The 23,779-nt window shown below is 39.3% G+C and overlaps 1 long non-coding RNA gene across 6 annotated transcripts in view; it reads left to right on the plus strand.

The window, feature by feature from the left end:
• Positions 1–23,779, plus strand: part of LOC309659105 — a 442,553-nt gene that overhangs the window by 59,525 nt on the left and 359,249 nt on the right. For all 6 annotated transcript variants that reach the window (XR_014262598.1, XR_014262599.1, XR_014262600.1 and 3 more), the window contains exon 4: positions 12,358–12,512. This is a non-coding gene — a long non-coding RNA (uncharacterized lncRNA). The remainder of the gene's footprint in view (positions 1–12,357; positions 12,513–23,779) is intronic.

Raw genomic sequence — 23,779 nt, forward strand, 5'->3', positions numbered from 1 at the left:
TTTGTGGGAAAAGACTTCCAGGAGCTGCGGAAGCAAGTCCTACAAGGGAAATACCACATCCCACCTTATCTGTCTTTGGAGATAAGGGATCTATTACAAAAAATGATTGCCCTCAACCCCAGTGACAGAGGCACCTTACCTGACCTCATGAGGCATGCTTGGTTAAACATGGGCCAGAAGGAGCCACTCCAGCCACCCTGTGAAGAGGACCTGAAGGTGACAACGGTGACGACTCCGGGCTTGACTTGCGACCAGATCCAGGATGCTGGAACAGGCAGTGTGAGCGCCGAGAAACCCCAGGTAGGGGCCTCCATCGTAACTGTGAGGCCCTTCTGTCGCGGGGACCTCAGCGGCAGTGAACTCGAGCCTTCTCCAAGCCCTGTGGTGTCCCCCCTGAAAAGCAGGTGGCTCTACCAGGGAGAAAACGTGCAGCTGCAGGAAGACCAGCAGGCGGGGCAGAAGACCGGTGAGTCTGCCTGTCCCCCACCCAGCCTGCAGTCGAGGACTGCCACCCCCAGCCCAGCCCCCCAGTGTGGCACTGGGACATCCCCCTCCACCAGCAGCAGGATTGGAGCCCCAGAGGGAACCAGCTGCCCCCCGGGTGTGTCCAACACTGGAGGGTCCTCCCACACTGGGCAGCCTGAGAGTGTGTCCTCATCCACTCCCTCTGGCCAGAGCCAGAAAAAGCACGGGGTGGCTAGGAGAATCTGGAACTTTGTTTTGAAACATCTTTGTTGCAAGCTGCCCAGCATGCGGCGTCATAATAAAGTGAGCCCATGTGAACCCCATGCATGACCGAGGCAGGAAGGTCAGGCCGCCACGCTCCCTGGGGCCCGGTGCAGGGGAAGATGAGGGTGTTCTCTGCGCGGCCTTCAGAAGCATCGTATCCAAGACCCTGGCCAGCTCAGAGGATGGTCCGGAGCAGCCCGGGCGACCGAAGGCGAGGCCACCGTGGCTGCAGGTCTGCCCCTCAACCCCCACCTGGGTGAAACTTCAGAGACTGGACTGTCATTCCTGGGTCACGTCTCCCCTCCCCCACTCTTCTGTCTTCCGTGTTGGTGGGGGAGGGGGATAGTTCTTGTTCCAAGGACTCCTTGGTTCTTCCAATTCTAGTTAATAAACTTGATGCTCGGGCTTCCCTGGTGGCGCAGTGGTTGAGAATCTGCCCGCCAATGCAGGGGACACGGGTTCGAGCCCTGGTCTGGGAAGATCCCATGTGCCGCGGAGCAGCTGGGCCCGTGAGCCACAATTACTGAGCCTGTGCATCTGGAGCCTGTGCTCCGCAACAAGAGAGGCCGCGACAGTGAGAGGCCCGCGCACCGCGATGAAGAGTGGCCCCCGCTTGCCACAACTAGAGAAAGCCCTAGCACAGAAACTAAGACCCAACACAGCCATAAATAAATAAATAAATAAATACTTTAAAACAAAAAAAACTTGATGCTCCAGAAAGACGTATCACACCCTGCTTTGCATCTGCTGTGATGTATAGTGCTCAAGGAGACACCTAGAAAGACAGAAGCTGAGAGATTGGGGTGTGGATGCAAAAATAGAGTTACTAGGAATGGGAGAAGTACAATTTAAACTCAATTAGTGGGGCGCACACTTCCACTCCAGCACAACGCAGTGCTTTACATGTTTACATGGCCCCAAGGTATTATAGGACACATTCCCATTAGCTCTGTTGCTTCTGGGCCGTGCTCAGGAACTAGGTCAATACAGATGCTCCTGGGTGGGGATCCAGCGTCCACGTTGCTCAGTTCCATCCTTTTCCATAAGCCCGAGCTCACCCCCAGCCTCCTCCCCACAAACAGGTGGAGGTCGGCTCACGACTCTCACAATCCTCAGGTTCTTCCAACCTGCTTTCATCCTTGGGGAAAACCAGCCCGTTGTTGGCTTGTCTTTCCCAAAGTTATCATCCTCTTTATTTCTAACGTGGAACACCTACCTCTTTATTCAATTTCAGATTTTATAAAATACTGGAAAAGTCTTTGGCTTTAAGCTGCTTTTTTCTGCTTTCCTACAACAAATGTCCATTGAGAAAGAAAACAGAAAATCATTACCTAATTGAAATTGTAGGAGCAAATATATGTAGAAAAAATATATATACCTTAATACTGTCCCATTTGTATAGGTATTTCTGATCAGTGCCATTTGTATAGCTTCACTATTAATTGTCAATTCCTTTGGGGTAACCTGGAGTCCCTACTGAAATGCAAACATTCTCTGAGAAAACAGCACTGCTATTACCACTTAACTATGCTTTAAGGTAAATTAATTTGTCAGCTTTGTTGGTCTGGCCACTGACAGTCACTAGACTGCAGCTCGTTAAGATTGGTTATAAAATGTGTTTTGCTGGAGGGCGGGGGAGAGGAAGTTTCTGAGCCCAGTTGATATTCTCAGACGAATTCACAGTGTGGTCTTGGGGGCTGTTCCTGTCTCTGGAATAGAAGCGGCCAGAGAGTGAAGAATTACAAGAACATTTACTTCCTTCATTTCCTCTTTAGTTCTAAATACATCTCAATTTCCAAAAATAAAAGGCTATGTAATATATTTCCAGTTTTTCTTTATTAATAGGATCAGTAAATAATTAATAAAAGCAAATTAAAAGTGAACTTGTCACAAAGGGAACAATCCTTTGTCTGACATTAGTGAACAGCCTGGTTTTTAATATAAAATATTTTATAAAGGCAAATTATGCTGAGTTGCACTCAGGGTAATTAACTTTTCAGATGCAGTAGCTTTAAACTATTTATGTTGCTTGAAAATAATCACTTGTAAGCAATTTGTTTCAATTTTATAAACTAGGGCCAGTTATTATAGGTATTACAGAAGCAGTAATTGCTATTCAGCAGGGTGACGCTTTGCTCTGTCCTCTCAGCGACTCCTGGTTGGAGATACGGGGGCCCAGGACGACGGTAGGGAATTTGTAGCTGCTTTGCTTTTAACATCATTGTGTGAAGGCTGCAAGAGACTAGCTTATAAACTATGAGAGTCAGGCAAAGAGTTTGAACCTACACTATAAAATCCTGTAGTTCTACCCTCTTTACAGTATCTGGCAAATCATTCATTTCACTAGGTTTATAGAGAGCCATTTAGTAAAATGAAATGGGTATCCTATGGGTAAAGATTTAATGTCTAGTGCAATCTAGGGCATTATAGTGCTACCTTCCAGCTCTTCTCTCCCAGTGTCTTATACTGGAGGTAGTGATGTGCACATATCTATTCATAGTTCCTCATTCCAATGAACTGTAAGGTCTTGAAATTGAAGGCATGACTTAGCAAAACTTTTTTCAAGGAGCAGGCACACAGCATATGAGTGCTGATTACATTTCATAATTAAATTCGGTTTTTTTTCTAATATAAACATTGAATTTCTCCTTAGCTGTCATACTAAGAAGACCTTGCAACTCACAAGATTTGACAAATAACTCACCTCTTTGATTACATGTTTATTTGCATATTACTTTTTACCTGATATGAGAAAGAACACAGCTAAATACAGTTGTACTGGGAGTTTTGTACACATGTGGAGGGATGAAAGAGAAAGGGTGTCGCTAACAATGGATTCTGACAGCAAGAGGGAGGCAGGAGGTCCTTAAGGACAATCCCTATTATTAGTTAGTGGTGGAGCTGAGGGGGGTCTGTATTCCAGTGATGTTTGTTTTTGTTCTGTTTTTATCCTCATAATTGTGTATCTGAGCAGCAACCCCCTGATTGGTTTTGTATTGGTTATTAATTATTTACTAATTACTAATTATTAATACAACCTCTGTATATATTTTGTAAAATTTATCTATATTTTATAAAACATATTTTATGTTATTTATTAGATAAAACTTTTTGTAATCTTGTAAAAAACATTAGCAAGGGTTAAAATGATCATCCAATTTTTTTTCTCTATAGTAAATATAACAGGGACTTTTGGAAGAAAGAACCATTTTAATGTGTGTAATCTTCCTAAACTGTATATGTGGGAATCCATATGAAAATGCCAGGCTGGCCAAACTTACTAGATACATAAATACATACTCGTTAAAATGTTGAATGATGGTTCAAAATCATGGCTCAGTTTGGAACCATGACTAGAAAGAGCTAGGAGAATGGCAGTTAGATAAATACTTAGTATTTCTAAAGGGATGTGGGACACAGTACCTCTTAAACATGGCATGCCCAAGAGTCACATGAAAAGGAATTGTAGTAAAGGGGTTTTGACTTTTCAGTTCTCATTCAAGATTATAAACCAACTCTGGAATCATATGTGAACCATACCTAATCCTTGCTTGTTGCTCAACCTATTGTGTCTCACTCTGAGAAGCAGATTTCAGAGGGACAAAGGGAAAGAAGTTTGCAACACTAGGCCTATGAATTAAGCCCTGCTTAGTTCTCCTCTTTGATTTTACTGTGTACTGATATATAGTATACGTCAAAGCATTTTATATAATCTGCACACCAAATAATTCACACTGAAATGTAGTTATGGCACTAAAAATATCTTGCCAAAAGCCATTCTCCACAGAAGAGGAGTGAATGTGTGTTCCCAAACTTAACTTAAAGTGATAACCTTATAAAATCCTTTGAATATCGGATGTGACTGGTGTGTAAACTAGATAGTGTCCTATTCAAAGATGCTTCAGGGTGTTTCCTGAAATAGATGTACTTATTTGGATTGGCTGTATTTTCTGTCACTCCCTGTCTGAATTACAGGAAGCGCTTGATCGTTAGGTGACCTGATTTGACCCCAGTTCCTCTCCCACAACTTCTCTATATGGTAGCCAGAATTGTCATTAACAAACAGAAGTTCAGTCTTTCTAAATTAGCTCCCATTTCACTCTGAATATAAACCAAACTCTTCAAAATGACTTAAAAGCCCCACATGATTACCCCTCCCTTAGTTCTCAGACATCTCACATCACTGAGATGCAGCGGGAGCTCCGGTTCACCTTCTGCTTCTCCGGTGACACTAGCTTCATAGCTTTCTCCAAACATACCAGACAAGTTCCGCATTTAGGATTTTGCTCTGACTCTGAATGGGTCAATTTTCCCCAAATATCTTTATGGGTGAGGTCCCTCACTTCTTCAAATTTTTGGCTCAACTATCACCAAAAGGAGGTCTACCCATACCAGCCTAAGTAAAAGTATAATCCACCCCCAGGCCCCGCCTACAATTGAAAACCCTTTCCTTGTTCTTTCATTCCATAAGGCTCATTGCCTTTTAATGTAAAATATCATTTATGTGTCCATGTTTATCATTATCTGCTGCCCCATCGCTTCTAGAATATAAGCTCCACAAAGGCAGGCATCTTTGTTTGATTCACTAAAGTATCTTTGGAAAGTGAAATAAAACCTGGCTCATTGTGGGCCATCAATACATTTTTTTTTTTAAGTTGAATTAAGTGAAAAGGAGACAGGAACAAATCATGTTTTGGCCTACATGTAAATGATAGCATTAAATTGTCAATTGTCCTTGGAAACAATTGGAGAAAAGTTAGAAAATCTTTTTTTTCCCCCCTTTAAAAATCAGCAAATTGTATAGAATTGAGAATTTACCTTGGAGCAATTTAGAATCCATGTGTTGTTTGAATTTTGACTAAGCAATGTCTTTAAGTTCACCAAATTAATCAAGCAAACAAACCTGAGTCTAAATGCAGACTTCCTTACGAAGTACATATTAAATGACCTTACAAGTATAGGAGGGAACTGCTCCCAGGAGTGGGGTTGACCGGTGTCAGAAGCTAATAAAGGTTTGAATATTAAAATAAATAGAATTAAATTAAATTCAGCATTAATGATCATGAACAATGAAGTAAGTTTCCAATGCTATATATCAGAAAGACCTTCATAAGAAAAAATGTCATTTGATTAGTTTCAATAAGCTTTATTATGCTCAACAAATCAAGGGATGATCTACTTAATTTTTCATATTAAAAGTTTGTAATTTTCATCTAGTTTAATGTTCACAGGCTTTCAGAATTTTTGTTCACTTGATATTTTTTAATTAAATCCTTAGGTTGTGAAGTTTTTCCCTTAAAGTAAAATCTTCCTTGCATTTTACAAATAAAAGTTACCTGTTGCAATATTCAAATAACATATATTATGCCTCTGCTCCATCAGCATATTGACAGATTTGCTGCTGAGACATAATGGGTTGTTCTCTTGGTTAAGTCTTAAACTATACTGAGTATTACATATGAAAAACTGCAAGTAGTGATTTGATAGAATGTCCTCACCTTCTTTTTCCTGTCCTTTATGTTTCATTATGAGGAATTGAAATATAACCCTAAGCAAGACCCCGTTGCAAAATCATTCCTTTCCCTTTTGAGTAATGATTTTCTGGTAGTGAAAATGTGAAATAATGAAAAGGTTAGAATATGCTTTAATTCATTCTTGCAAAGGTTATGATTACATCATTATTTGGGTCAAAATCAAATCATTGCTTCCATTCTTCATATGTTAGACAGATTAGTGTCAGATAAGTACAGCATAGTATTTGTGTCAACACTTAAGGATAATATGTTATTGTAAACCTTTATTAATCTTAATGACTTTCAAATGTACCTCGTGCTTGAATATTTATTTCTTTAAATGTCAACTCACCTTTTAAGCTATTGCTCATGTAAAACAAAAAGCAATCTACCTAGACTCAGGAAATGTTTCTCATGTGGCTGTTTAAACATAGCAACCAGGATGTAAAGAGTTTGAAAATCAATTACATGCTTTCAGAATCTAATCAGCAACACTTGATTGGAAGTATCAACCCACAAGTACGGAAAAAGGAAATCGCTTCAATAAACGTCACTGATATTTCCTAGCATTTTGTACTTCGGTACCAACAGGAAACTAAGAAATGTTGCTAGGATGTTAGCGTCAAATGTTTCAGCCTTCATGACCATTCATTTTAAATATATTTAATTCATTCAAACAAGTAAGGATTAGCGTCATAGTAAACTGTCACCAGTCTATGAATAAGCAAGTACACCTATGTCTCTTACCCCCCTGGGACAATTACACCCTCTACATGGGTCTGTATTATTATCTCTGAAACTTTCCAGTTGCATTACTGTCACCCATGTGCTTGAAAATCCAGGTTTACTGTCAAACCATAATAATACAAAGAGATTTAATCTTTTGAACTGTAAAATATATTAAATCTAATAATAGGCATGAAGAAAAAAATCCACACCACATGTCAATTAAAACTTCCTAATTTGAACATATGTATGGTACATTTCTATTAAATTTTTGTTTGTTTTCTCAAAGGATTATTATGTTCTGTATACTTAAATCTAAAATGTTGCTATCTCACAGTCTTAATAAATAATACTCTATGGCTCCTTATTAACTTTAAATGATTTTTAAATTTTAAAACTGATTAAATGTTTAATTTTATTTTTATTACTATTTTTTATCCTGGAGGGACACTTGAGAAACTGGTCAAGTCTCAGAAAATCTCTATGTTAAAAAAAAAAATCTCTATAGAACACTATACATAAGAATGATTAGTAATTGTAGATATCATAGCCTGCAAATAATTTTCAGTGATCTTTTAATTAGACAACATTTTCCTCTAGGTCTGTTTATTTTGGCCAATGCATAAATTCTAGTTTTATATTTAGTTTTCTCTTCTCTTCCCACAAAGAACACCGACTCTAATGAAAATTATTAATGTAGGAATAGGAAATTGCAGCTTCTTCCTCCCTTTTTTCGTTAAAAAAGCTCTGCTCGATACTGTTTCTTTATCTAACTAGGCCTAAATATAACAAATTACGACTATACGATATTCTAGTGAGGTATGTTTTCTGGCATATAACATGTAAAATAGTAGGGCTTTTTGGCTTGATGTAGTTCAGTGATTTAAGTTGAATAAAGAAAAGGTGGATATATTTTCTGGAAAAATAAATATATAAAAAGCAGATACTAGAGGGGAGTTAACACTTAGAAACAGAGAAAACCACAGGGTAAAAGGTGAGTTTCTCATTTGTTTTGCTTTTAGCCTGAGACTACTCCAGAGTTACATCTGACAGGGAGGCTAAAGCTTCAATAGAAATCAGCCTCATTCTTGTGGAGAACTAGAAGACAGAGTTCAGGGCAGTCATAGCTTCTGGAATCTGAAGGTGAAAATGGCAGAAAGTACAGAGTTAGGGAGGAGAAGCCCCAAACTCTGTGTATAAATTTTACCCAAATATCTGACTGACCCCTGAACCAGACAAGCATGGGACTGACTTCAAAAAAGCCAGCTACAGCTCAAAGAAGAGAACGTAAATTTAGCTGCCTCCCATTTCAAAGCAACCATTCAAAGCAAATGGATTTCAAAGCAACCATTTTAACTACTCATCACAATATTCTTCTTCTTCTCTCCAAGTCACATTTTGAGGCTGAGAAGATTCAGAGAAAGGAACCCTTCTTAATCATATACTTGTATTTAAAGGAAGGGGGAAAAAACTGCACAATTTTGTTGGTCAGATCTTCCAGTTGGCTTACAAGTCGTCTTTTTTTTTTTTTTTTCACACACACACAGTATATTTTATTTTTACAAGAGATAAATAGACTGACACCAAGCATTGTACATGGATGACCACAACAAAAGCAACAATGATTGCAATTACCCTACATGAAACACACTCATACTATGTCATAATATTGACGTTCAGTCCAGTAATCCTCCACTGTAACAGCTCCTTTACTTTGCAGTGAAAATTGATTTGTATATTCTTTGCCTCTGAGTCCTTGTGGGATTTTTTTTTTTTTAATTCAGACAGAAAGTCACAAAAATTATACTCATCCTCATCAGTTCACTCAGTCCCATGTAATTAATTGTTTTTTTTCATCTTGATCTTTTGTTAGCACTTTTATGTGTTCATCAGTTTTTCATCAGAGTTCTGAAAATGCTTATTCATTCAGTTCAGCAGTACAGTCAGTGACCAGAAACCTGCACTTGTCAGAGTCTTTTCCATGAATTTCTTGAAGATGAAACCCTTTTATAGGAACATATTTGCAAAATCATCAGAGTACACCCAGAACTGTCTGTAAATGACAAAAGACTTAAAAATGACCACAGTAAAAGATTTGATGAAAGTTCATAATAATGCAGTTGACAAGAAAATTAGTTATTTCTGAGATATACATTTTAAAGTAATAACTAGGATTATGACTTATAACATTATACCAGAACATATAAGATTTTTAGAAGTTTCATGTAATGTCTGGAACATTTATATTAACATATTTCCATACATATTTCCATACAAATACAAATATAAGATTTTTAGAAATTTCATGTAATGTCTGGAACATTTATATTAACATATTTCCATACATATTTCCATACAAATACAAATATAAGATTTTTAGAAATTTCATGTAATGTCTGAAACATTTATATTAACATATTTCCATACAAATAACCCAATGAAAGTTTAGTATTAGTTGTATTGTTTGTTTTTTTAAACTGCAGGTTCTTATTAGGCATCAATTTTATACACATCAGTGTATACATGTCAATCCCAATCGCCCAATTCAGCACACCACCATCCCCACCTCACCGCAGTTTTCCCCGCTTGGCGTCCATATGTCCATTCTCTACATCTGTGTCTCAACTTCTGCCCTGCAAACTGGCTCATCTGTACCACTTTTCTAGGTTCCACATACATGCATTAATATATGATATTTGTTTTTCTCTTTTTGACTTACTTCACTCTGTATGACAGTCTCTAGATCCATCCACGTCTCAACAAATGACTCAATTTTGTTCCTTTTTATGGCTGAGTAATATTCCATTGTATATATGTACCACAACTTCTTTATCCATTCGTCTGTTGATGGGCATTTAGGTTGCTTCCATGACCTGGCTATTGTAAATAGTGCTGCAATGAACATTCGGGTGCATGTGTCTTTTTGAATTACGGTTTTCTCTGGGTATATGCCCAGTAGTGGGATTGCTGGGTCATATGGTAATTCTATGTTTAGCTTTTTAAGGAACCTCCATATTGTTCTCCATAGGGGCTGTATCAATTTACATTCCCACCAACAGTGCAAGAGGGTTCCCTTTTCTCCACACCCTCTCCAGCATTTGTTGTTTGTAGATTTTCTGATGATGCCCATTCTAACAGGAGTGAGGTGATACCTCATTGTAGTTTTGATTTGCATTTCTCTAATAATTAGTGACGTTGAGCATCTTTTCATGTGCTTCGTGGCCGTCTGTATGTCTTCTTTGGAGAAATGTCTATTTAGGTCTTCTGCCCATTTTTGGATTGGGGTGTTTGTTTCTTTGATATTGAGCTGAATGAGCTGTTTATATATTTTGGAGATTAATCCTTTGTCCGTTGATGCATTTGCAAATATTTTCTCCCATTCTGAGGGTTGTCTTTTCGTCTTGTTTATGGTTTCCTTTGCTGTGCAAAAGCTTTGAAGTTTCATTAGGTCCCACTTGTTTATTTTTGTTTTTATTTCCATTACTCTAGGAGGCGGATCAAAAAAGATCTTGCTGTGATTTATGTCAAAGAGTGTTCTTCCTATGTTTTCCTCTAAGAGTTTTATAGTGTCCAGTCTTACATTTAGGTCTCGAATCCATTTTGAGTTTATTTTTGTGTATGGTGTTAGGGAGTATTCTAATTTCATTCTTTTACATGTGGCTGTCCAGTTTTCCCAGCACCGCTTATTGAAGAGACTGTCTTTTCTCCATTGTATATCTTTGCCTCCTTTGTCATAGATTAGTTGACCATAGGTGCGTGGGTTAATCTCTGGGCTTTCTATCTTGTTCCATTGATCTATGTTTCTGTTTTTGTGGCAGTACCATATTGTCTTGATTACTGTAGCTTTGTAGTATAGTCTGAAGTCAGGGAGTCTGATTCCTCCAGCTCCATTTTTTTGCCTCAAGACTGCTTTGGCTATTCGGGGTCTTTTGTGTCTCCATACAAATTTTAAGATGATTTGTTCTAGCTCCGTAAAAAATGCCATTGGTAATTTGATAGGGATTGCATTGAATCTGTAGATTGCTTTGGGTAGTATACTCATTTTCACAATGTTGATTCTTCCAATCCAAGAACATGGTATATCTCTCCATCTGTTGGTATCATCTTTAATTTCTTTCATCAGTGTCTTATAGTTTTCTGCATACAGGTCTTTTGTCTCCCTAGGTAGGTTTATTCCTAGGTATTTTATTCTTTTTGTTGCAATGGTAAATGGGAGTGTTTCCATAATTTCTCTTTCAGATTTGTCATCATTAGTGTATAGGAATGCAAGAGATTTCTGTGCATTAATTTTGTATCCTGCAACTTTACCATATTCATTAATTAGCTCTAGCAGTTTTCTGGTGGCAGTTTTAGGATTCTCTATGTATAGTATCATGTCATCCGCAGACAGTGACAGTTTAGTGTCATGTATCTGCAATGAAAGTATACAGCATTGTTTTGAAACTCTGAACATATTCCCTGTGTTTCATCATCATTTCTAGCCCTTCTTTAATCTACTGGCCATTACTGATTTACCATGCCTATAGGTTCTGTCATTTCCAGATGTCATATAAGTGGAATAATTCAGTATGTAGACTTTTGCTACTGGCTTCTTTCATTTTACCCTATACATTTAATATTCATCCATATCCTTTCATGGCATTTTAGTTCATTTATTTTTCTTCATTGAAGAATATTGCAGTGTTTGAATGTACCACACTTTGTTTATCCATTCATCTATTTCTCTCTTGATTGTCTTTGTCCCTTGTGAAATACCAGTTGACTGCATTTCTGTGCCTCTCCTTCTGGGCTGTTTCTATGGTTTAATTGATCTATGTGTCTATTCTTGAGCCAATATCATGCTCTCTTGATTACTGTAGCTTTATAGTAATTCTTGAAATCAGGAATTGTTAGCACTACAGCTATGCTGTTAATCTTCTATTATTGTTTTGGCTGTTTTAGGTCTTTCTCCTTTCCACATTAACTTGATATTAGTGTGTCAATATCAAGAAAAGAGCTCACTGGAATTTTGATTGGAATTGCATGGAATATATAGATACAGTTAAGAAGAATAAACATCTTAATAATATTGATTTTTCCAGTCAGTATACACAGAATAACTCTTGATTTATTTAATCTTTGGTTTCTTTTATCAGCATTTTATAGTTTTGCACATATAGTTCCTATACATATTTTGTTAGATTTATATTTAAGTACTTCATTTTTATGGTACAATATACATGGTATGTTTTTTTTTTGTTTTTAATATTAACTAGAAATTTATTTTATTTATTTTTGGCTGTGGTGGGTTTTTGTTTCTGTGCGAGGGCTTTCTCTAGTTGCGGCAAGCGGGGGCCACTCTTCATCGCGGTGCGCGGGCCTCTCACTGTCGCGGCCTCTCTTGTTGCAGGGCACAGGCTCCAGACGCGCAGGCTCAGTAGTTGTGGCTCACGGGCCCAGTTGCTCCGCGGCACGTGGGATCTTCCCAGACCAGGGCTCGAACCCGTGTCCCCTGCATTGGCAGGCAGATTCTCAACCACTGCACCACCAGGGAAGCCCAACATGGTATGTTTTAATTTCAAATTTCATTGACGTATTAAATGTATGTGTGTTTATATTTATATGTACGGTATATATACAAAATACATATATATGTATGTATAGCATATACACAAAAATATATACTAAACCATGAATCCTGTGACCTTGTTATGGTCCTTTATTATTTCCATAATTTTCCAAAATTATATTTTTCTGCAGAGACAGTCATGTCATCTGCAAGTATAGACAGCTTTATTTAATCCTTTCCAAGCCAAATACTTTCTCTTTGTTTTTTTTTTTTCTTGTTTTAAAGTACTAGCTAAAAATCTCACTAAAACGGAGAGTAGGAAGAGTAAAAGAGAATATCTTTCCTTTTTTCTGGATTTTAGTGAGAAAGTTTTCCACTTCTTAACATGATATATAAATATTTTTATGTCACGTAATGCTTGTGTCTGGTTTTGGTATTATGGTAATGCTGACCTCATAGAATGAGTTTCCTCAGCTTCTGTTTTCTGGAAGAGATTGTGGTAATTGGCACCCTTTCTTTTGATTTGGTAAAATTCACCGGTGACTATCTGAACTGAAGGTTTCTTTTTTGGAAGGTTTTTGATTATTGATACAATTTTTTTTTTAATAGATATGGGCCTGATCAGATTACCTGTCTCTCCTTGTGTAAGTTTTAAGCATTTGTGTCTGTGAAGAAATCATTCTGTTTCATCTAAATTATAGAGTTCTGCTTGTTGTTCTTTACTGCCTTTTTAACATTCATGAAACAGGTCAGGATGACGTCTCTTTAATTTCTGATACTGGTAATTATTTTTTCTTTTCTTTTCTTTTTCTGTTAACCTGGCTAGAGGTTTATCAGTTTTGCTGGTCTTTTCAAAGAAGTTTTTGGTTTCATTGATTTTCTCTACTAAAGTTTTCTGTTTCAATAACTTATGCTCACATATGTATTATTTCTTTTTACTTTCTGTTTACACTAATATTAAATTGTTCTTCATTCTCTAGTTTCCTGAGGTGGAGCTCAGATTACTGATTATAGATCTTTCTTCTTTCTGAATATATGCACTTAATTTTCCTCTCAGCACTGCTTTCTCTGTATCTACAATTTTTTAAAAATTTTTAATTCTATATAATTGCTTTTTAAAATTCCTCTTGAGACTTTTCTCTGTGATCCACATGAGCTTGAGAAAAATGTATCTTTTATTGTTGTTGAGTGGAGTAGTCTATAAATGCCAGTTATATTAGTTTGATTGCTATTACTGTCCAGGTCAAGTCTATCCTTACTGATTCTGTACCTACTTGATCTATCAGTTTTTGCTTCACATATATTGAAAGCTTGATGTCAGATTCCACAACTTTAGGAGTTTTATGTCTTTTTGGAGAATTGATACTTTTATTAATATGTAATGTCCCACCTTTTCCTTGGTATTTTTAATTAAAAAAAATTTTTTTTAACATCTTTATTGGAGTATAATTGCTCTACAATGTTGTGTTAGTTTCTGCTGTATAACAAAGTGAATCAGCTATATGTATACATATATCCCCGTATCTCCTCCCTCTTGCATCTCCCTCCCACCCTCCCTATCCCACCCCTCTAGGTGGTCACAAAGCACCGAGCTGATCTCCCTGTGCTATGCGGCTGCTTCCCACCAGCTATCTATTTTACATTTGGTAGTGTATGTATGTCCATGACACTCTCTCACTTCGTCTCAGCTTACCCCCACTGGAATGGTTTTGACCCAGAAAGAATGTCACCAATAAACAGTCTCAGTATGAAACAAGATAGAGAACAACCCCTCAGGGAGCTGACTGTAAGGCTGGAGGCAAGGCCCCTCCTACACTTTTCTTCACTCCCACATGGAGCAAAAGACTCAGTTATGTGTTTATTCCAAATCTTGTAAAGCAGCACTGGCTGTAGGGGCTAACCCTGCCCTTTGTTTCCAGGTGTCCCAAGCTGATTCTTAAATCAGCTTTGTTGAAATTAATATGCCTACTCCAAAGTTTTTAGTTTAGTATTAACTTCATATGCCTTTCTTATTCCCTTTACATTTTTTGAATTATTGGAATTTATTTTTAGAATAGTTTTGAGCTTGCAGAAAAATTGAGCAGAATGTTCAGAGTTCCCATATACTCCCCCTCCCACTCCTTCCCTTGCCCTCATTATTAACATCTTGCCTTGGTGTGGTAAGCATGTTAAAATTGAACCTACATTGATACATTGTTATAAAATAAAGTCAGTTATTTTAAGGGCTCACATTCTTTGTGATCTACAGTTCTGTGGGTTTTGTCAAAGGCATGATGTTATGTACCCACCATTACCACCACATCATGTGGAATAGTTTTACTGCCCTAAAAATCCTGCCTGCTCTAGCTGTTCATCCTTCCCTCCTCCCCTCCCCAATCCCTGGCAGATTGTTCTTTTTTTCACTGTGAATGTGATAAATTCCAGATTTTCTCCAAATATATTATGGCAGATTATACTCCAACACGTGGAAGGGAAGTATTATCACAGTAGTTTTTTTTCAAATATAATCAGACTGGGTTTATGCCTCTCCTACAAAGATTGATCATAATAAAGTATATTGTCTCTAACACTTGTTCACCTGAGTTTGGATTATATAAGAACTACTGAAATAGGCCACCAATCTTCCAACTCTTGTGCTAGAAAGAGCCTCTTTTTTTTTTTTTTTTTTTTTTTTTGTCGAAACCACACTAGCCTCTAATGAATTCAGCCAATTAAAGGAACTAAAGGTTTCTTTTCTCATTGTTCCTATGATCTATATACTCTGTGTGCCTACAAGATGCCAGTATTAAGAGTTCATTCCTTGCATATTCTCTGTCCATCACCACTGCCCTATGCTATGAGGAAGTGCTTCTTCTCCACCCCTCACTTGGGTTACAGAAGGATTAGTCTGTATAACCACTTACTCTAGGCTAAGTGAGGGCTTTGAGTGCCTCATAAGGCCTCTTTAGCCATAGTTCTTGATGCTCTGGACTTATTGGCATGTTCATAGGAGTTTTTGTGGAAATGTAGTTACCTGGAAGTGCTGAGGTGTCTGTTCGCTTGTTTGAAACTTGAGTAACGTAAACACCTTGTTCTTCTGCTTAATCCCCAAGGATTGACATGGGGATGGTTCAATTTCTCCCTTTAGTATATTCAGTAGACTAACGCAGCAATGTGCTGTGTTCTCCTTCAATAGTCCTTGTTGCTCCCATTTACTACCCACATGGTAAGAAAGCTGTCCTACATGTTTATCTCAAACTTACATGGAGAAATTTGAGAAGAGTCAATTAGTAGAACCATCCATAATGCCAACTACTAGTAAGGGTCTATAGAGGCAAACATAGATACATATATCCATATCTGTCTGTCTGTCTATCTATCTATCTATCTATCTATATCTCCTCTGGAAATTTTTTTCCGTGATACATTAGTTGGTGGGAACGAATTTTTCATAGAATATGTAAAGGCCATTCTGTGTGTACATGTTTGTATATATTTCATAATTTTCCATGTATATGTAGATAGAAATCTACACACCAAAGTTCTACTTCATTTATGTAATTATTAAGGTTATTTTTATAATGAAATGTTAAGATTTCAAAGAATTTTTATCTCCTAATTTTCTCCCAAATATTAATTTAATTACATAGGGGAACATGTCATCTAAATTCCTAAATAGTTATATCAATATTGATGCTAATTTTCAACGCTTTTTTCATCAAGTGTATATATTAATAAGATGTGTGAAATTTTTTAATTCTAGTGATAGCTTTAGGTATAGATTTTTTTTTGATTTCTATGTGTGTGGTGTGTTTTATTATATATTAGTCTCTTAAATCAAATAGAAAACAAAAAGTGGAGCTACAAACCAAAGTTACAACAGTATTAGCTTTTCTCATCGCCCGTCTATCTACTTTTGCCAGAGGTCTTTATTTCTTCATAAGGCTTTGAGCTACTGTGCAGGGTCCTTGACTCCAACCTGAAGAACTCCCTGTGGCAGGCGGGTCTGGTGGTTAAGAACTCTCTCAACTCTTGATTAACTGGGAATGTCTTGATTTCTCCCTCATTTTCGAAGGAAAGTTTTGCTAGATATAGGATTCTTGGTTGACGGTTTCTTTCCTTCAACACTTGAAGTACATTGAGCCATGCCATCTGGCCTCCGAGGCTCCTGATGAGAAATCTGCTCATGACCTTCCTGGCAAATCTTCTCTCAGCTTCATAGAACTTTCATAATGTACCTTATCGTGTCTTATGCAGCAGAACATTTTGTATAGTATCGTGAAGTCAGTTAAGTTGCAACATTATTTTGAGACCAGAATTTAAGGAAAAGGAATTGAATATTTCAAGTGTAGAGATTATGAGGTCTTTAAAATTATTACAGATTTTCAAACGAGAAATAAAAAGGCCACTGAAGTATCCTACAGATTTTAATTTATAACAAAGTGAATACCAATGTCTAATAACACACGTAAAGAAAAATTTCTTTGGGATCCTTTTTCCTAAGTGTAAAGGGGCCTTGAACTCAAGAAGTGAGAAAACCCCTGTGGTTTACCCCCAGCTGTGATGCGTCCATTTCTTGCTCTGACCTCAGAGTGCACCACTGTGATGTACTTCACAGAGCCCTGTAAAAGGGGCAGCTGGGCCCAGGTTTTTGGTCCTTAGAGCCCAGGAAGCTGCTTTTGGTGACCTGACGGCCTTGGACCTACAGTTAGCTTGTTTTTTCCTTGTTGCTGCCATTTTGTTGATTTGTTTTTCTCTTTTCTCTACTCTTTTTTATTTTTCTCATTTTTCTTTCTTCTTTGCCTTCTTCTCATTTTTCTCTCTTTATCATTTCTTTTAGTTTTAAATTTTTTCTTCTCCATTTTTTGGTGTGTCTTTTCCATTTCTTCTGCTTTCTTTTCTTCCTTTGTTCTTTTTCTCATTTGTATCTTAATTTTAGTTAGTATTGCTAGATTAGTACAGTTAGCATAGTCAGTACTGTTGGTATAGTTAGCATAGCTGGTGTAGTTAATACTTGATTAGCATAGTTAGTGTAGTTAGTGCTAGTTAGCGCCGTTGGTACAGTTAGCGTAGTTAGCGTTGTTAGTAGAGACAGCACACTTAGCACTGTTAGTACAGTTAGCATTGTTAGTTAGCGTAGTTAGCGTTGCTAGGTAGTGCTGTCAGTCAGTGTAGTTAGCAGGTCACCACGATGCAGGGCCTCACAGCCAACTCTGCTGACAAGGAGGCTCATATTGATGGCTTTGAGATCCTCCGCACCATTGGTGAAGGCACCTTCGGTAAAGTGAAGTTGGCGCGGCACATTCTGACCGGGACACAGGTGGCTCTCAAGGTGGTTAAGAAAAGGCGTCAGAGCGTCGCAAGTGCCCAGGCACTTTTCCGGGAAGTGTGCGGTATGAAGCTCCTGAATCACCCCAATATTGTAAAACTGCTGGGGGCGATTAACACAGAGGAGGCATTTATTCTGGTGATGGAGTACCTCAGTGGGGGGGACATGTACCACTATTTGAAGATCCATGGCCGTATGACAGAGGCGGAGGCCCGAGGCCCGTTCCGGCAGCTGCTCTCCGCCCTGCAGCACTGCCACCAGAGGGGCATCGTGCATCGGGACCTGAAGCCACTGAACCTCCTCTTTGATTCGAACATGAATATCAAACTTGCAGACTTTGGCCTCAGCAACAAGTGTGATGACTCTGGACAAATGGACACAATCTGCGGCACACCCCCTTACTGTGCCCCGGAAATCTTCCTGGGGCAGAGCTACAGCGGCCCTGCGGTGGACGTGTGGAGCCTGGGAGTAGTGCTCTACGCCATGGTAACTGGGTCCCGGCCCTTTGTGGGAAAAGACTTCCAGGAGCTGCGGAAGCAAGTCCTACAAGGGAAATACCACATCCCACCTTATCTGTCTTTGGAGATAAGGGATCTATTACAAAAAATGATTGCCCTCAACCCCAGTGACAGAGGCACCTTACCTGACCTCATGAGGCATGCTTGGTTAAACATGGGCCAGAAGGAGCCACTCCAGCCACCCTGTGAAGAGGACCTGAAGGTGACAACGGTGACGACTCCGGGCTTGACTTGCGACCAGATCCAGGATGCTGGAACAGGCAGTGTGAGCGCCGAGAAACCCCAGGTAGGGGCCTCCATCGTAACTGTGAGGCCCTTCTGTCGCGGGGACCTCAGCGGCAGTGAACTCGAGCCTTCTCCAAGCCCTGTGGTGTCCCCCCTGAAAAGCAGGTGGCTCTACCAGGGAGAAAACGTGCAGCTGCAGGAAGACCAGCAGGCGGGGCAGAAGACCGGTGAGTCTGCCTGTCCCCCACCCAGCCTGCAGTCGAGGACTGCCACCCCCAGCCCAGCCCCCCAGTGTGGCACTGGGACATCCCCCTCCACCAGCAGCAGGATTGGAGCCCCAGAGGGAACCAGCTGCCCCCCGGGTGTGTCCAACACTGGAGGGTCCTCCCACACTGGGCAGCCTGAGAGTGTGTCCTCATCCACTCCCTCTGGCCAGAGCCAGAAAAAGCACGGGGTGGCTAGGAGAATCTGGAACTTTGTTTTGAAACATCTTTGTTGCAAGCTGCCCAGCATGCGGCGTCATAATAAAGTGAGCCCATGTGAACCCCATGCATGACCGAGGCAGGAAGGTCAGGCCGCCACGCTCCCTGGGGCCCGGTGCAGGGGAAGATGAGGGTGTTCTCTGCGCGGCCTTCAGAAGCATCGTATCCAAGACCCTGGCCAGCTCAGAGGATGGTCCGGAGCAGCCCGGGCGACCGAAGGCGAGGCCACCGTGGCTGCAGGTCTGCCCCTCAACCCCCACCTGGGTGAAACTTCAGAGACTGGACTGTCATTCCTGGGTCACGTCTCCCCTCCCCCACTCTTCTGTCTTCCGTGTTGGTGGGGGAGGGGGATAGTTCTTGTTCCAAGGACTCCTTGGTTCTTCCAATTCTAGTTAATAAACTTGATGCTCGGGCTTCCCTGGTGGCGCAGTGGTTGAGAATCTGCCCGCCAATGCAGGGGACACGGGTTCGAGCCCTGGTCTGGGAAGATCCCATGTGCCGCGGAGCAGCTGGGCCCGTGAGCCACAATTACTGAGCCTGTGCATCTGGAGCCTGTGCTCCGCAACAAGAGAGGCCGCGACAGTGAGAGGCCCGCGCACCGCGATGAAGAGTGGCCCCCGCTTGCCACAACTAGAGAAAGCCCTAGCACAGAAACTAAGACCCAACACAGCCATAAATAAATAAATAAATAAATACTTTAAAACAAAAAAAACTTGATGCTCCAGAAAGACGTATCACACCCTGCTTTGCATCTGCTGTGATGTATAGTGCTCAAGGAGACACCTAGAAAGACAGAAGCTGAGAGATTGGGGTGTGGATGCAAAAATAGAGTTACTAGGAATGGGAGAAGTACAATTTAAACTGAATTAGTGGGGCGCACACTTCCACTCCAGCACAACGCAGTGCTTTACATGTTTACATGGCCCCAAGGTATTATAGGACACATTCCCATTAGCTCTGTTGCTTCTGGGCCGTGCTCAGGAACTAGGTCAATACAGATGCTCCTGGGTGGGGATCCAGCGTCCACGTTGCTCAGTTCCATCCTTTTCCATAAGCCCGAGCTCACCCCCAGCCTCCTCCCCACAAACAGGTGGAGGTCGGCTCACGACTCTCACAATCCTCAGGTTCTTCCAACCTGCTTTCATCCTTGGGGAAAACCAGCCCGTCGTTGGCTTGTCTTTCCCAAAGTTATCATCCTCTTTATTTCTAATGTGGAACACCTACCTCTTTATTCAATTTCAGATTTTATAAAATACTGGAAAAGTCTTTGGCTTTAAGCTGCTTTTTTCTGCTTTCCTACAAGAAATGTCCATTGAGAAAGAAAACAGAAAATCATTACCTAATTGAAATTGTAGGAGCAAATATATGTAGAAAAAATATATATACCTTAATACTGTCCCATTTGTATAGGTATTTCTGATCAGTGCCATTTGTATAGCTTCACTATTAATTGTCAATTCCTTTGGGGTAACCTGGAGTCCCTACTGAAATGCAAACATTCTCTGAGAAAACAGCACTGCTATTACCACTTAACTATGCTTTAAGGTAAATTAATTTGTCAGCTTTGTTGGTCTGGCCACTGACAGTCACTAGACTGCAGCTCGTTAAGATTGGTTATAAAATGTGTTTTGCTGGAGGGCGGGGGAGAGGAAGTTTCTGAGCCCAGTTGATATTCTCAGACGAATTCACAGTGTGGTCTTGGGGGCTGTTCCTGTCTCTGGAATAGAAGCGGCCAGAGAGTGAAGAATTACAAGAACATTTACTTCCTTCATTTCCTCTTTAGTTCTAAATACATCTCAATTTCCAAAAATAAAAGGCTATGTAATATATTTCCAGTTTTTCTTTATTAATAGGATCAGTAAATAATTAATAAAAGCAAATTAAAAGTGAACTTGTCACAAAGGGAACAATCCTTTGTCTGACATTAGTGAACAGCCTGGTTTTTAATATAAAATATTTTATAAAGGCAAATTATGCTGAGTTGCACTCAGGGTAATTAACTTTTCAGATGCAGTAGCTTTAAACTATTTATGTTGCTTGAAAATAATCACTTGTAAGCAATTTGTTTCAATTTTATAAACTAGGGCCAGTTATTATAGGTATTACAGAAGCAGTAATTGCTATTCAGCAGGGTGACGCTTTGCTCTGTCCTCTCAGCGACTCCTGGTTGGAGATACGGGGGCCCAGGACGACGGTAGGGAATTTGTAGCTGCTTTGCTTTTAACATCATTGTGTGAAGGCTGCAAGAGACTAGCTTATAAACTATGAGAGTCAGGCAAAGAGTTTGAACCTACACTATAAAATCCTGTAGTTCTACCCTCTTTACAATATCTGGCAAATCATTCATTTCACTAGGTTTATAGAGAGCCATTTAGTAAAATGAAATGGGTATCCTATGGGTAAAGATTTAATGTCTAGTGCAATCTAGGGCATTATAGTGCTACCTTCCAGCTCTTCTCTCCCAGTGTCTTATACTGGAGGTAGTGATGTGCACATATCTATTCATAGTTCCTCATTCCAATGAACTGTAAGGTCTTGAAATTGAAGGCATGACTTAGCAAAACTTTTTTCAAGGAGCAGGCACACAGCATATGAGTGCTGATTACATTTCATAGTTAAATTCGTTTTTTTTCCTAATATAAACATTGAATTTCTCCTTAGCTGTCATACTAAGAAGACCTTGCAACTCACAAGATTTGACAAATAACTCACCTCTTTGATTACATGTTTATTTGCATATTACTTTTTACCTGATATGAGAAAGAACACAGCTAAATACAGTTGTACTGGGAGTTTTGTACACATGTGGAGGGATGAAAGAGAAAGGGTGTCGCTAACAATGGATTCTGACAGCAAGAGGGAGGCAGGAGGTCCTTAAGGACAATCCCTATTATTAGTTAGTGGTGGAGCTGAGGGGGGTCTGTATTCCAGTGATGTTTGTTTTTGTTCTGTTTTTATCCTCATAATTGTGTATCTGAGCAGCAACCCCCTGATTGGTTTTGTATTGGTTATTAATTATTTACTAATTACTAATTATTAATACAACCCCTGTATATATTTTGTAAAATTTATCTATATTTTATAAAACATATTTTATGTTATTTATAAGATAAAACTTTTTGTAATCTTGTAAAAAACATTAGCAAGGGTTAAAATGATCATCCAATTTTTTTTCTCTATAGTAAATATAACAGGGACTTTTGGAAGAAAGAACCATTTTAATGTGTGTAATCTTCCTAAACTGTATATGTGGGAATCCATATGAAAATGCCAGGCTGGCCAAACTTACTAGATACATAAATACATACTCGTTAAAATGTTGAATGATGGTTCAAAATCATGGCTCAGTTTGGAACCATGACTAGAAAGAGCTAGGAGAATGGCAGTTAGATAAATACTTAGTATTTCTAAAGGGATGTGGGACACAGTACCTCTTAAACATGGCATGCCCAAGAGTCACATGAAAAGGAATTGTAGTAAAGGGGTTTTGACTTTTCAGTTCTCATTCAAGATTATAAACCAACTCTGGAATCATATGTGAACCATACCTAATCCTTGCTTGTTGCTCAACCTATTGTGTCTCACTCTGAGAAGCAGATTTCAGAGGGACAAAGGGAAAGAAGTTTGCAACACTAGGCCTATGAATTAAGCCCTGCTTAGTTCTCCTCTTTGATTTTACTGTGTACTGATATATAGTATACGTCAAAGCATTTTATATAATCTGCACACCAAATAATTCACACTGAAATGTAGTTATGGCACTAAAAATATCTTGCCAAAAGCCATTCTCCACAGAAGAGGAGTGAATGTGTGTTCCCAAACTTAACTTAAAGTGATAACCTTATAAAATCCTTTGAATATCGGATGTGACTGGTGTGTAAACTAGATAGTGTCCTATTCAAAGATGCTTCAGGGTGTTTCCTGAAATAGATGTACTTATTTGGATTGGCTGTATTTTCTGTCACTCCCTGTCTGAATTACAGGAAGCGCTTCATCGTTAGGTGACCTGATTTGACCCCAGTTCCTCTCCCACAACTTCTCTGTATGGTAGCCAGAATTGTCATTAACAAACAGAAGTTCAGTCTTTCTAAATTAGCTCCCATTTCACTCTGAATATAAACCAAACTCTTCAAAATGACTTAAAAGCCCCACATGATTACCCCTCCCTTAGTTCTCAGACATCTCACATCACTGAGATGCAGCGGGAGCTCCGGTTCACCTTCTGCTTCTCCGGTGACACTAGCTTCATAGCTTTCTCCAAACATACCAGACAAGTTCCGCATTTAGGATTTTGCTCTGACTCTGAATGGGTCAATTTTCCCCAAATATCTTTATGGGTGAGGTCCCTCACTTCTTCAAATTTTTGGCTCAACTATCACCAAAAGGAGGTCTACCCATACCAGCCTAAGTAAAAGTATAATCCACCCCCAGGCCCCGCCTACAATTGAAAACCCTTTCCTTGTTCTTTCATTCCATAAGGCTCATTGCCTTTTAATGTAAAATATCATTTATGTGTCCATGTTTATCATTATCTGCTGCCCCATCGCTTCTAGAATATAAGCTCCACAAAGGCAGGCATCTTTGTTTGATTCACTAAAGTATCTTTGGAAAGTGAAATAAAACCTGGCTCATTGTGGGCCATCAATACATTTTTTTTTTTAAGTTGAATTAAGTGAAAAGGAGACAGGAACAAATCATGTTTTGGCCTACATGTAAATGATAGCATTAAA

The sequence above is a fragment of the Balaenoptera physalus genome (assembly GCF_965194825.1).
Source record: "Balaenoptera physalus genome assembly, contig: SUPER_3_unloc_7, whole genome shotgun sequence".
Lineage (NCBI taxonomy): Eukaryota > Metazoa > Chordata > Mammalia > Artiodactyla > Balaenopteridae > Balaenoptera > Balaenoptera physalus.